This window comes from Tamandua tetradactyla, chromosome 9 (genome assembly GCF_023851605.1).
Source record: "Tamandua tetradactyla isolate mTamTet1 chromosome 9, mTamTet1.pri, whole genome shotgun sequence".
Lineage (NCBI taxonomy): Eukaryota > Metazoa > Chordata > Mammalia > Pilosa > Myrmecophagidae > Tamandua > Tamandua tetradactyla.
Window position 1 is genome coordinate 30,421,535 of NC_135335.1, and position 13,888 is coordinate 30,435,422.

General features: G+C 45.8%; 1 protein-coding gene and 1 long non-coding RNA gene across 8 annotated transcripts in view; one reads left to right on the forward strand and one right to left on the reverse strand.

Annotated features, from left to right (window-relative positions):
• The window catches only part of MGLL (monoglyceride lipase), a 175,734-nt gene that overhangs the window by 94,184 nt on the left and 67,662 nt on the right, over nt 1-13,888 (reverse strand). The window lies entirely within an intron of this gene.
• Nucleotides 4,366-11,492, forward strand: LOC143646904 (uncharacterized). The gene is made up of 3 exons (XR_013157737.1): nt 4,366-4,502; nt 5,493-5,770; nt 10,989-11,492. It is a non-coding gene; the product is annotated as an uncharacterized LOC143646904 (long non-coding RNA).

A 13,888-nucleotide genomic window follows, 5' to 3' on the forward strand; every position in this document is an offset into this window, starting at 1 on the left:
CGTTCATCCTGGTGGACCTCAAGCTTTCGATGCGTGTCACAGAATGCAGAGTTGAGAAGAGATGCAGTCAGTTGGCTGGCACAAGTTGGCCTGAGCCAGCCTGAGCACACTGCTGACAAGTGTGTGTCCACCCCAGTGCCTTTGCACCTGCTGAGACTTCTGCTGGAGACGCACCCCCCACTCCATTCCCATCTTTGTGTGCTGCCTGGGTCTCAGGCTCCAAGAGGTCTTTCCTGACTACTCAGCGGTCTCTACAGCAGACCCATCTATTCCTTTGAGCTCATGGAATGAACAATGAAACACTATAAAGTTGCAAAATACACAAGTACTTTTCACATTTCAAATTGGTGGGGCTTTCTTTTGTCTTCCCTAACTAGAATGTTCCATGAGGGCAGGGTTCTGGTCTGTCTGGTTCAACTACTACATCCTTAGCTGAGTAAAATACTGGCAAGTGGTAAGACTTTAATAAGGATCAGTTGACCAACTGGCTGACCCCTCCATCAGGTCCCTGTGCCCAGTCCAGTCCCCTAGTCTGGAGCTCTGTCCCCAAACTCAAAACAAGTGGCAGGTACCTCCAGATGCCAAATTGGCACCTAGGTTTTCCACTGCTTTGCTCCACCCACTACTCTTGCCTCTCGTGATGTAGGCAAGAGCCACCATGTTTGTTGCCCCAGCCTGCGGCCCAACCCTGAAGCAGCGCCTGTCCCTCTGATACTTTCTTCTCCTTAGCCCCTTGCCCCACCGCCAGGACCCAGCCCAATCCCAGCTTCCCCGCCATGTTGCCTGGAATCTATCCAGCTTTTATCTTGGGATATGTGTGATTAGGGTTTGTTTCTTTGTGGAAAGGGAAAGCCCCCAGGTTGAGGCTTTCTGATGGGACCTCTACTTTGACCATTGGACACTGGTCACCCCTAGGAAACTTCTCCTTTGAGGTTTCACAAAACCTGGTGACGATCTTTCTGCTTGGAAAACATCCAGGAACCAAGCAGTTGAGTAAACAAACCACCACTGCAAACTTGGAAGCAAGGACGGCCGGGTCCGAGTTCCCCTATTGCCGCACGTGACCCCGGGCATATCACCCAGAGCTCGGAGCTTCCACTTCTGCAGGGTTAGAATAGAAAAGAAACTGCTTCTACCTCACAGCAGGCTCATCCAGCAATGTAAACCTTCCTTTCACGAAGACATTCCAGAAATACTGGCTGAAAGCTTTAGCACGTGCCAGTCGCCAGTGACACGAAGGTGAACAAACGCCACCGTCCCTGCTCTCCCGCAGCTTGCAGTCTAGTGGGAAGGACAGACGCTCAACAAGGAAGGCTCACATGACTGTACTGTGAGATGCGTCATGGGCACAAAGGGAGAGAACAATGGGACATGCGTGTCATAAGAGCTGCGGGCATGGCAGGCCCTGCATGATGGCCACTGTTTCCAGAAACCCGTGCTGGAGGGAGGATGGGGTTCACCCAGGCTGGCAGCAGCCAGATGCCACCATGCCCCAGAAGCTGCAGTGAGGAGCTGGGTTTGTTTTTTACTTTTTTTTTTTTGTCTAAGCAGAGGAAACCTCCGGATGAAGTAGGGAGCTGGCCTGACAAGCTTTGCAAAGATCACAGGCAGAGAAGGCAGCAGAGAGGACAAGAGAGGATGTCCGTCTGATGGCTGACATGGGTGGGCCTTTAGCAGGTGCCAAGGATGGTGGGCCATGCCCTCCCTTCCCCTCCTGGTATCCTGCCATCTCAACAGAGCCCAGCAGAGGAAGTTCAGCTGAGCCATTTATGCAGACTAGGCAATTCTCGCAGTGGCAAAAATTAGGTCGCAGAAGGGGCTGGCGAAGTCCTTTTTTTTTTTTTTCCTGGAACTTCTTTAAGGGCTGCAGACAGTTGGGAGCCCATCGTTCTGGAAGAAGGCGATGACTGTCGGAGGGAGGCACGGCCCCGGGAGCAGGTGGCCCGCCTGGCAGCCAGCGCGGGGAGGGGGTGGGGCAGCTCCAAGGAAAGCATATGTAGCCCTTGAGCTGAACGAGCTGCAGAGCTTCTCGCGATTTCTAAGTCTGGGGCTGGTTTATCCACACTCCGGTTTGATAAAAACGGATTTCCCTCTCCTTTGGAAAATCAATCCCTCCTTTGTTGATTCATTGTTCAAGGGACAACCTCTCTGGGCCTCAGTTTCCTCACCTGTAAAGTAGGAATGATCACACCACCTCCCCCACTGAGCCCTGGGAGGTTAAACAAGAAAAAGTGTAGAGAGCACACACATCAGGCCTCGCCTGGCACAGAGGAAGCTCGCCGTAGCCGTTCACTGGGAAACCGTTTTCTCCAACGGCGCAGATGGGTTCCCTAGGTGGCGTGGAGGAGGGGAGGAGAGCTGCACTTGCAGGCTGGAGGCCTGAGTTTGAGCTCCAGCCATTCCCCACAGCTCCTGGATCTCTGTGGGCTTCGGTTTCTCTGCCTGGGACACGGGGACACCGGTGCCTCCTCATAGAGGGTTTTGAGATGTCCAACCTTCTGGACTTCTCCATTGCTCCTTGGACGATGAGGGGCCCGCTTGCAAAAACGGTCACAGCCACCTTCTCACCAGCTACCGCCCAGCACCTGGCCCAATGTGGGCATGCACAGGGTCCCCTGGAAAGATGTATGGGGAACACTGCAGCAGCCACCACTACCTTTAAAGGCAGAGACCAGTGCTGAGATGAAAGAAATTTACCTCCACCGGCCAAGCACCATCTGCTCCCTAAGGGTCTTTGCACTTTGCTCTCGTAGCCCCCGTCTGTGCAACTAAAGAGTAGGGGGTGGCAATGCCTCCCTCTCCAGGGCTGGTGGGAGAATTAAGCTGGTTGATGGCCATAAAGCTGATGGCACAATCTGGCACCGAGTAGGACCTCAATCAACGTGAGCCTCTGGTGGGGATTGACTCACATCCCCTGATTAAGACATGCTCAAGTGCTAATCCGCAGTCCTGTGGGAGTGAATCAGTCTGTACACAGACCCTCTGAAGATGTTAGCAGCTGAGGTGTGGCCAAACTGAACGAGTCGGGGCCTTAATCCAAATGGTGGAGGTCTTCATAAACAAAGGAGATTGGAGACACAAAGAGACAGATTGCCCACCACATGACAGTTGATTGCTGGAAGGCTACCACCAGAAAGCTACAGATTTTGGAGAAAGCCTGGCCTGTCAAGACCGTGATTTTGGGTCCCCAGCCTCCTAACCTGTGAGCCAATAAATTCCCATTGTTTTAGCCGGCCAGTGCGCGGTATTTCTTCTAGCAGCCCTGGTTTAGGTCAGGGGATATCTTTCAAGGGCACTGGCTGCACTGACCCTTTATCATGTCCTCAAATGGAGGGGGACGGGAGGGGTCCCCTGACTTTTCTGGGCCAGGACGACGTGTAGTTCTCTCCATTTCCAAAGCATTCCGTTCACTCAGCCAGGGCACTGAATGCACATTCACCAAACTCCTGACTGCAAAATGTCATGACTTTAAAGAATTGGCACGGCACATCTGCCATGGGACCCGGGTGTAGGATCCAGGGAGGAGGTGGGGGGGAAGGGTGGGGGAGCCCTTTCCCCCAAGGAAGGCGAGAGCATTCTGGGCTCGGTTGAAATCCAAATTTAACTCCCTGCCCCCTCCTCTCTGAAGATTCCAAGAGGAACCGCAGCATGAACAGCGCGTGGGGGAGACAAAAATAGAACAAGACATGTTGAAGGGGTTTAAAATTTCATAGATGGAGCCGGAAATAGACTTCTCCTTTGTCAAACAGATCAATATTGCCTATCTTGGAGGGCCTTTATGAGGGCCGGTTGAGAGAATTTATGGAAAATAACCTAGCCCAGCGCTTGTGCAGAGTTAGTCGTTAAATAATAATAGCCAGCCTCGAAGACATCATGTTGAGCAAAAGAAGCCAGACACACAAGGACAAACAGTGTACAATCTCACTGATATGAAATCATTAGAATGTGGAAATTCAAAGCGTCAGATATTAGAATATGGGGTGCCGGGGATGGGGGTGGGGGTGGGTGGGGGGCCCGGGAGCAGGGAATTGGGAGTTAAGGTGTAATGGGTATGGAGTTTCTGTTACCGTAATAGAAACATTTTGGAAATGGATGCCGGGATGGTGACACAACATTGTGAATGTAAACAGCCTGGAGCCATATACCTGAAAGTTGCACAAATGGGAACTTTCAGCCTTGCATAAACATTACCGGAATAAAAAATTTTTAAAAGCATTAAAAAATAATAATAATAGCCAGCGCTATCGGTTAGCACTTACTTTAGCCAGATACTGGTCTCAGTGTGTTATGCATAACTCACTGAACCTTCACAAGAACCCCTGGAACTGGGTGTTCTCATTTCCCCCATTTTACAGGTGAGAAAAATAAAGTCCAGAGAGGTCAAACAGCTTACCCAAGGTCACACAGCTCGAGAAGGTGGTGAGAGCAGAATTTGAACACAGTCAGTCCGTCTCTGATGTCTACACATATTCTCTAGTTGAACAGCGAGAGGAAGATGCCAGGTAATCATGTCACAGTGTGCTGTCAGATCACGCCCCTAAGATCCCCTCACCCTGACCAGCTTAGCTCTCTGCTCTCCTGCCCCAGCCCTGCATTTCTCCCACCTTCTGCACTGACCAACAAAGAGCATTTTGTTACCTGGCCCCACCTCGTCCAGGATGCCTTGATTTGGCTTATGCCTGACTCCCTCCCCAAAGCCCAGACTCAACACCTCCCCGTCTCTAAACCCTGAGGCTCTTCCTAAGCTGCCCCTAGACTGAGTTAGTTGCTCTCTTTTATGGCCCTATAATACTTTATATATATATATATATATATATATATATATATATATATATATATATATAATATACAAATACTATATATATATTTATATATATATATATATATACAGTATTTATCAAAACCTATCAGAAATGGACCATGAGCTTGCTGAGGCCAGGCACCATATTTTATTGATTCATCTTGGCATCCTGTCCCTAGCTGGGCTGCACTTGACTGCCTCTGTTCCAACAATACTGAATGAATACATGCAATGAATGAATGAATGTATGCATGCTGCAAGGGACTCAGAGAACGGAGAGACAACCATGAGCTGAAATAGCCAAGGGAGTATTCCTAGAGGCCTAGAGATCATTTTTGCAGCCCCTCCAACTATTTTGAAAGCACCTAACCCCCCATATTAAACCCCTCTTCACTTTGCATGACTAGAGAGGCTTCCGGTGCCTAGAACTGAATCCTGGTTGATATAAGTGCTTCAGTTAAGAGGATGGAAATTCTATTGGGCCCAAAGGAAGGGGAGAATTAGGTAGGACAGGTTAGGTGGTCCTGAAAAGGGCTTTCAGGAGAAGAGAGGAGACATTCATGGTGCATGGGCAGCCTTGGTGGGTTCATGAGGCTCGTGTGAGCAGAGAGCAAAACTTTGCAGAGTGGTGGAGAAGAGCTGGGCTACAGAGGGCCCTGATACAGAGCAAACTGTTTATTATATCCTCCAGGGGACAGGAAACACTGGCAGCTTCTCAACTGGGATGTCACAAGTACAGAGACTAATCAACGGCTTGTAAGTTGATACAAAATGAGGGAACACAACAGGAATCATCTCTGAAACCAAACCCAATCTCAGTCTCTCGTTAAAAGGAAGATCTTCAATAGAGGCATTTTCCAAAGAGAAAACAAAATTTTAAGAATTTAAAACATCACAGCAGAAGGTCCTTGAAGCATTCTCTCCTTCAAGACACCTTTTGAAAACTGCCCAACTCAAAACCCAGAACAGGTATGTAGCCAACAGATCTTATTTCAAATGCTGTCATCTGCCCCTATATTAACTTTTTTTTAAATTCACATCATAAAGAATAAGGTAAAACAGAAGACCTTGGGAAGCTGACTTTTTCAGGTAACACAACTGTACCAAGAGGAGTTTGGGCGGGTGAAGATATAACATTCGACAAAGATCATTAAAAGCAGGTAAATTGAAGAAACCCTGACTGACGATAATAGCACTAACAAGCTTTCCTAAAGAGGCAGTATTGTGTGGTGACTGGGGCCTGGGAATCGGACTCTCAAGACTTGAATTCAGGATCCATCCCTTGCTAACTGGATGCGTCGGGCACAGCATCTCTGAGATTAACAGCGCGCCTACCTCACGGAGAGCTGAAGGTTGTGTAAGTAATGAAGCGCTGACCCTAGGCCCCAGCAGGTAGCGAGTGATCAACACACCCAAGCTAACATTCTCGGCATGCCAGGCACCGTGCCCACAGTATAAATGTTAAGTGAAGATTAGGTGCTATTTTACAATCGAGGAAATGGGTACAGGGATGTTAGGTATTTTGCACAAATCACACACATCCTAAGTTTTGAATGGAGAAAATCTGACTTCAGAATCACAGGTCTTAACTAGTGCACTAAATTGTTCCTCATGAGCACTCTACCCCTGGGAGAGGGGGTGTGTGCTGTTTGAGGTCCTGAGGGGGTGATGGATGGTGAATGGCTTCTGGCTGGTGGGGGGGGGGTTCTTCATAGAAGCCATCAGTAGCCCCCAAATTGGCTTGAGAAAACCAATGGCAGGTCTGCTTTTATTCTACCACCCTGAAATAAATCAACTGATTCATTCATTCACTCACCAATGAGTTACTAAATATACATATGCCAAATGCTAGGGATCCCCCAAATGAGCGAGACACAGTTCCCCCTTCCTCAAGGAGGTCGAGGGGAAACAATTTCTTTGTTCTCCCTATTATCCCAATAACGCACATCTCGCCCCAAAGCTTCTTGGTTCCCCCAGACTGCTGCCTGACCCTCTAGGTCAGCAGCCCCGAGAACTCAGTCCCACCCCAGGTGGCCTGTCCACTTCCTGCTGTGACCTTGTTCAGGGGCCTGAAATCTTTCTTCCCTACATCCTCCCCCTGCCACCCACTGCTTACCTCTGGTCCCACACATGCAAATGAGAATGCTGCCTGCTTGGATGGCGGCCCCGGGGTGCACTTGCCACAGGTGGGTGAGGTCCCTGGTCCCTTGTGCTGCTCCCCTTCCCCTCCCTTGCGGACAGCACTTCTGAGGTGCCAGCCTGCCTCAGGCCACCTGCTCCAAACACAAGCAGAGAATGTGGCAAACCCAGGCTGGCCTCCCACTTCCTTTCCAGGGTGCACACACCCACCCATACCCAAATGCTCACGTAAATAGAAGACAGGTGAAAGTGAAAGCCAATAAGACTTACTCCCACATTTCCTGCATCTTACGCTCTGCATTTGTTTTTGTTTTTTCTTCTAATTTTAATGCAGTAAATTTTTTTTTGTCATGCTCACCATTTTTAAGTGGACAATTCAGTGGCACTTAATCACATTTCCAGGGTTGTGCTACCCTCACCTCCACCCATTACCCAAACTTTTCCATCACCCCAAAAAAGAGACTCTGCACCCATTAAGCAATAACTCTCCATTCACCCTCCCCCCAACCCCCAGCAAGCTCTAATCGACTTTCTGTCTCTACGAATGCGCCTGTTCTAGATATTTTGTGGATGTGGAATCATATAAAATTTGTCCATTTGTGTCTGGTTTATTTCACTTAGCTTCACCCTTTCTTATGAGCTTTCTCTGGCATCATTCTAAAGATCATCATTCCAGAAGAGTCTGTAACGTTCCCTGCACACACCACCTGCCCCAGGCCCCAGGAAGCCACGCTATTCCTCTCTCTCTCCCTTCTCTCCTTTTTTTTCTTCTGTCTTTGAGCCATCCTATTTTTAAAGTGCTCTGAGAAGAATCTGTAGCCTCCAGGGTAACCAGTGCCCAGCCACAGTTCAAATTTCATTTCCTGATTATGCCATACTGTTGCAATTGGCTATTTCTATGTTTATACTGGAAGTGTCTGCACATTCTAAGCTGCCTCAATATGCAAAAGGGAAGAAATTCTTATTTATTGAGCTAGGTACTTTACATGTATTAGGTTATTGAGTAAGTGCCTTGATTCTGCCACCCCCTGCCTCCTTCCAGGACTAGGAAGGCACTCAAATGTGAATGTGGGCCACTTATTTCAATCTTGAACTCTTAAGGCCAGGAGTTCCTTCTTCACCTTTTGTGCAAATTCTTTTTGCTGCAATTGGGCTCCATTCACTTTTGTTGTGTCCCTCAATGAAAAGGAGGATGGGCCTTTTCCTTTATTATGCATTGTACCAGCCCTGGAGGCCACTCATTAAGTTAGAGTCTCTCCCTCTCTCTCTCTCTCTCTCTCTCTCTCTCTATATATATATATATATATGTATATATATATGAGATTTTATCTATCTGACTTTAAGAAACTCATGCTAAATCAACTCCATTCACTTTCATTTTCCTCTTCGGACCAGTAAGAGAGAAGGAAAAACATTGCTAGACGGAAATGAATTAACAGAAACTTGGAGGAATGAAAGAAGGGGCAAGCTTTGAAAATGAACCCTACCTGGCTGGGAACCTTACTACTGGTATCTGAGAAAGGCACTCAGGCACTTCATCTGCCTCATTTGTAGACCACGAGGGGTTTTGCAGATGGAATGATGATTAACGGTTCCTGAAATGGCCAGCTCTGCACCTAACCTGAGAAACACCAGTTCCCCCTCTAGGTTTTATCCCTTTTTGTGCATGACACGTTTGGCAATATGCAAATGGAGGCTCGCACTTTGAAAGACTGTTACCTGGAAGGTCACCTACTGCTTTTCTGGTCTCTGTGTTTGGGCTTTTAATACATTGGGTTCCCACGTGTGCCTCTACCTGATTGGGCCCCACCCCACCGGGACCCACGACCTGAAATATTTTTACTTGGGAGCAATGATTTTGATTGTCAGTTCACCTAAATCTAAAGGAATTCTTCACTGCCTCTTGGCTGCGGCCCAGATGGAACCCTTCCAGCTCCAACATGCCAACGACAAAGGCTCTCATCATAGAAATAAAGCAATCTGAGTGGAAGCAGGCACCCAGCAAAACGACAGCTTCCCTGGATCTCACCTGGCTTACCAGCAGCCACAGCCAAATGCAGGCTTTGGTTGGTACCCCACATGCGTCCACAGAGAGGTAGAGAAGAATCGAGCATGGCAGAATTGTACAAACTTGAAGGTTACAAAAACGCTTAGCATAGCCCCTTATAAACTAAAGATATGAAAACATTAGAAAAACAGGTTTTATATCAATACATAGTGTGTGTGTATCTATGCATTAAAATAAATTACATTTTTATTTTTAAAATTATAATAACTTATTTTGAATGCCTATGTGTCAGGTTCTGAGCTGAGTACTCCAAAGACACTCCCTCATTCCCTTGGACAAGCTATGGATCCTCTTGGAATCTTTTCCAGAATCCGTTCATTCCTTCTTCATAAGCACTCATTCTTACTTTATCTGGTTGAGTGGTATTTGAAATTTTCTAAAATTTCTTGTAGTTATGGCATTTTTTAAAAAGACATTTCTCTGACTCCTCAGAAGGATCCCCTTCTTTTGGGCAGCTGTGTTTTTCTGATTTCTGGTGATATTTTGTCATTTGTTCATCCTTTCAGAAGAAGGTCACAGTCTGTCCAGTATTAGTAGCTGAGGAACTGACTGAGGGAACCTACCTAAATCTTTCAGCCCAGATGAAAGTGAAATTTGATTAAAACTTAAATCAAGGAGCAGTGGTAATTAATGTGCCTGGTGAATTTATTAAATTAAAAAAACATGCCACCAAGCTTCCATATATATATATAATATTAAAAACACACCCACCCACTAGCTCATGCATAATTTATGTTTGTTTTTAAAAGGAATATGTGTCATTGTAGAAAAATAGAAAACTACAGACAAGCATAAGGGAAAAAAAAATCCATCCATCACCTTACTGCCCAGTGACAGCCATTTTTAACATTCTCGTCTATCTCCCTCTGGGTTTTTCTCTCCATATATATTGAAATACATTTGTAATTAAATTATAAATGTATAATTTATAATTACCATGAGTAATTGTAATTATAATTCTAACGTGCAATTATGATCACATTGTATCATAAATGTCAGCATACACTTTGGATCTTGCATTTAATTCCTTAACATTGTGCCATGAACATCTTCCCGTGGGAATGACACCACCACTTATTGCAGAGTTGCTGTTAGGGTGAATGGAGAGAACCCAACATAGCATCCAGCACCAGGGAGATATCCAGGAAATGGTGAGATGACAAACATTGGCACTTGGGCCATCATGCCCCCGTCTGAACTCAGAGCAGACATTACTAATCAATCACAGCTTCTTTTTCTGCTGAACCCAGGAAACCTCTGAGCCTTTTTCAGCACTATGTCCTAAACAGCTACATTTTATATTCCTGCAGAGGGTCCTGGCTTTGAAAAGGCTGTCACTGAGTAGTTTCATAGTTTCAGTTCACAGTTTCCCCACAGGACTATGTTACCATTACTTAGAACACAATGGACCGTTCCTTACCAATCATTAAGCCTCTAGCATACAATGAAGCTCTATCTGGCTTGGGCCTTCAGTAAAAAGCACAGTGGTACTACTGCATTAGGGTTGCCAAAATCAGGTTCTGGCTTCAAAACCTCTAGTCAGGTATCCAGTGAAGGGGAGACTTCCCTACTGCCCAGTTAGTTACAGTGTAGAATTTAATTTGGGCCAGTCCATCTTGATCCCTGGACTATCAAAAGAACATTATCATACATGTCACAGAACAGCAATAGCCTGAAGTCAAGATAACTCTCGTCCCTGATAAGTGCCACAAGATGTCTGGAATTGTCCACTCGTCTAAGCATTGAACCTTCTTTACAAAGCTCTCCCAGTGTAAGGATAATTAAATTCCAAAGTGAGCCTCCCCTGAAGTTATTCAACTAGAAAATTACAAACCATGGCCAAGATGTATTTCTATATAAATGTACAAAAGCAAACCCAGCCTGGAACAGAAGGGATTAGGCAGTTTGAGGCATTTTAACACCTAATTTATCACTCTGCTAACATCTTTCTTTTGGCATTTATTGCATTTCCCCCTCCAGGCCACTGGAATGACTGCCTTATCAGACCTGATAAACCGAGAGTTTCTGGAAAGCACATGCCTTCCACATGCTGCAGAACCCTGGCGATCATCTGTCTACCTGCTGTCACGGACCGTGGAATAGACATGTGAGATGCCATGAAGTCACCAGTTATAGGTGCTGGCTGTGTGACCACGTCAACATCAGACCTCCCTGCCCCCATCTTTCTCCTAGGTTCTCTGTGGAGGATATGTTGGCTTGGGGAACATTCATCCCTAGTACTCTGCCAACTTCACCTTTGCTGGCTCCTCTCACTCCTCCATTCCCTGGGGGTATCCTCAAGATGACCTGAGCCATGTCTCAGCCTGGGGACTGCGGGATGCAGCCAGGGCTCATCCTGAGCCCACAGTCACCAGAGAGCCATGTCATCTACAGAATATTTGCTCTTGCCCTCTCAGGACTCAATTTAGCCTTCGCTCTGCACATAACCTAAATTCTGAGACAGAAGACCTCTGAAAATGGAAACACAGGGCAAAAAGATTGAGATCTAGTATAACCTTTTCAGGATGGTTATCTGTAACTCTGTATTTAGATGCCTTAGATTTTATGTATCCTGAATATCACTAAAATATTCCAGATTAGAAAAACAACACAAAATAACAATTCTTTGTATAGGGCAGGAGAGCCTCCCAATGAGTGTCCAACCCACCTCAGCAGTTTCATCCCCAGCCTAAACTCCAGCCACACACGGGTCAGGATTGCCCAGCTCCGCAGGGCTTGAGTTGTTTTCTCATTGTGAAATAGGTCACGCATATGTAAGAAACCCAGACAATTTGTCTGTACAGGTTAAATAATCATAATAAAGCGGAGAGCTGGCTGTGTTCCCAAGCCCCAGCTGAAGCAGCAGAACATGTTCTCACCATGAATTCTCAGGACATCGGTGAACGTGTAGTACAAATTGTCAGGGACCGAGAACTCAGAAGAAGCCAGAAGGGAAGGAGGCATTCACCCTGGGAGCATCTACTTTCCCTGCAGACTCCATGATTGGCTCTATCTAATCCATTACCTCAGTGGATCCTCCTAGCAGTCACTTGATTGTAAGAAGCCTTAGCACTCATTTACAGATGAGGAAACAGAGGCTCGAAGAGATGAGGCTGTTTGCTACTAACTAGATGAGTCAGATCTAGAACTTGGATCCACCTGACTTTGAATCTGTCTTTGCCTGTGACACTACATTTTCCAGGAAACCGAGCTCCCTATCCTGGCTCCGTTACTAGTCAGTCATGCAATTTCAGGAACATCATGTCATTTCTCTGAACCTACCCTGCCTCCCTTGTGCGATGGAAAAGAAGAGGAAAGAGATAATGCAGTGATTGCATTTTGCAAATTAGAGACTACTACTCATGGACCACTTCAGGTCTTTTCTTAGAATGAGATACATGTGAATAAACAAGAATGAATGAACAAATGAAATCCACAAATCAACTCTCTCTTACTCTTTTCTGATGTCTCATCTTCCAGCTGTGTCACAGGCAGAGACAGTGAATTAGGCTTCTTGGCATTCCCCAAACTGCTCACTCCAGGGGTACTCACAAGGGAAGGACTTAGTATTTACTGAATGAATAAATTACTGCAATAACACTCAATACATCAGCATTTTCCTTATTACAGACCAGCACTAATATACATGAAAGAAGAGATGGTCTTCATGTCAAGTTGACTGTTCAAAGATCTCTTCTTCCCTTCTTCCACAGTAATAGAATTTTAGCTGGATGTATGGCTGCCCAGATAGAGAACTTATTTCCCAGTCTCCCTTGTAGCTAAGTGGGACTTCATGACTAAGTAATGCCAATGGAGTGGAAGTGAACGCTAATGGAATATGAGTGGAAGCATGCCATTTTCACAATACCTACTTAAAAACAAATTGCTTGTCACATATATTCAGTAGTTGTAACTGTTATTTCCAAATTCTGAGATACTGAGTTGTTTGTATATAACCTAGTTGTTCCCAGAAACTTCGGGTATTTATATGACACCTGAGACTCAGAGTTGGAGCTCAGAAGCTATGAAAGTCAGCAGTTCCCCATAAAGGTAGTATTATAAAAGGTGAAAAAGGGATCAGACTTCAAGTACGGTTATGAATGAAGCTGATATGGATAAGACTAAGGCAGCTCAGAATACAGGGTAAAGGGATAATATCATCCACATTTTAAAACTTCAACTTCTGTGTGAGACTAAAGGGAGAGATGTTTATTTGGTGCAAAATTTATACTTTGAGTCGTGTATTTCCTAATTTAACTTGTATGGTCAGTTTAGCTGGACACCATAAGTACATGAATCTTGAATAGGGTGTGAGATTTTGATGGTTAATATATCCCAGAGTCATTTGGGCAGTGAATAAAGAAGAATTTGCAAAGTTCCCTCTGGGAGGCTGGGGAGAAAGGAAGAACTATTCAACTTTTCCATTTGGAGAATTCCTGATATCCTTGCCAGCAGTGGGGACAACCAATTCAATAGGCCAATCTTGGGGTTTGCCCCTATGAAAACTTATCCTTCCAAAGGATAGGTTAAGCCTACTTAAAATTGGGCCCAAGAGTCACCCCGAGAGAATCTCTTTTGTTGTTCATATGTGGCCTTTCTCTAAGTTAACTCAGCAGGTGAACTCACTGCCCTCCCTCCTATGTGGGGCATGATTTCCAGGGGTGAAAATCTCCCTGGCAATGTGGGAGAGAACTCCCAGGATGAGTCGGGACTTAGCATCAAGGGATTGAGAAAACCTTCTCAACCAAAAGGGGAAAGAGAGAAATGAGACAAAAGAAAGCCTCCATGTCTGAGAGATTTCAGAGTCAGGAGGTTATTCTTATGCATTATGTAGATATCTCTTTTTAGTTTATGGTGTATTGGAGTGGCTAGAGGGAAGT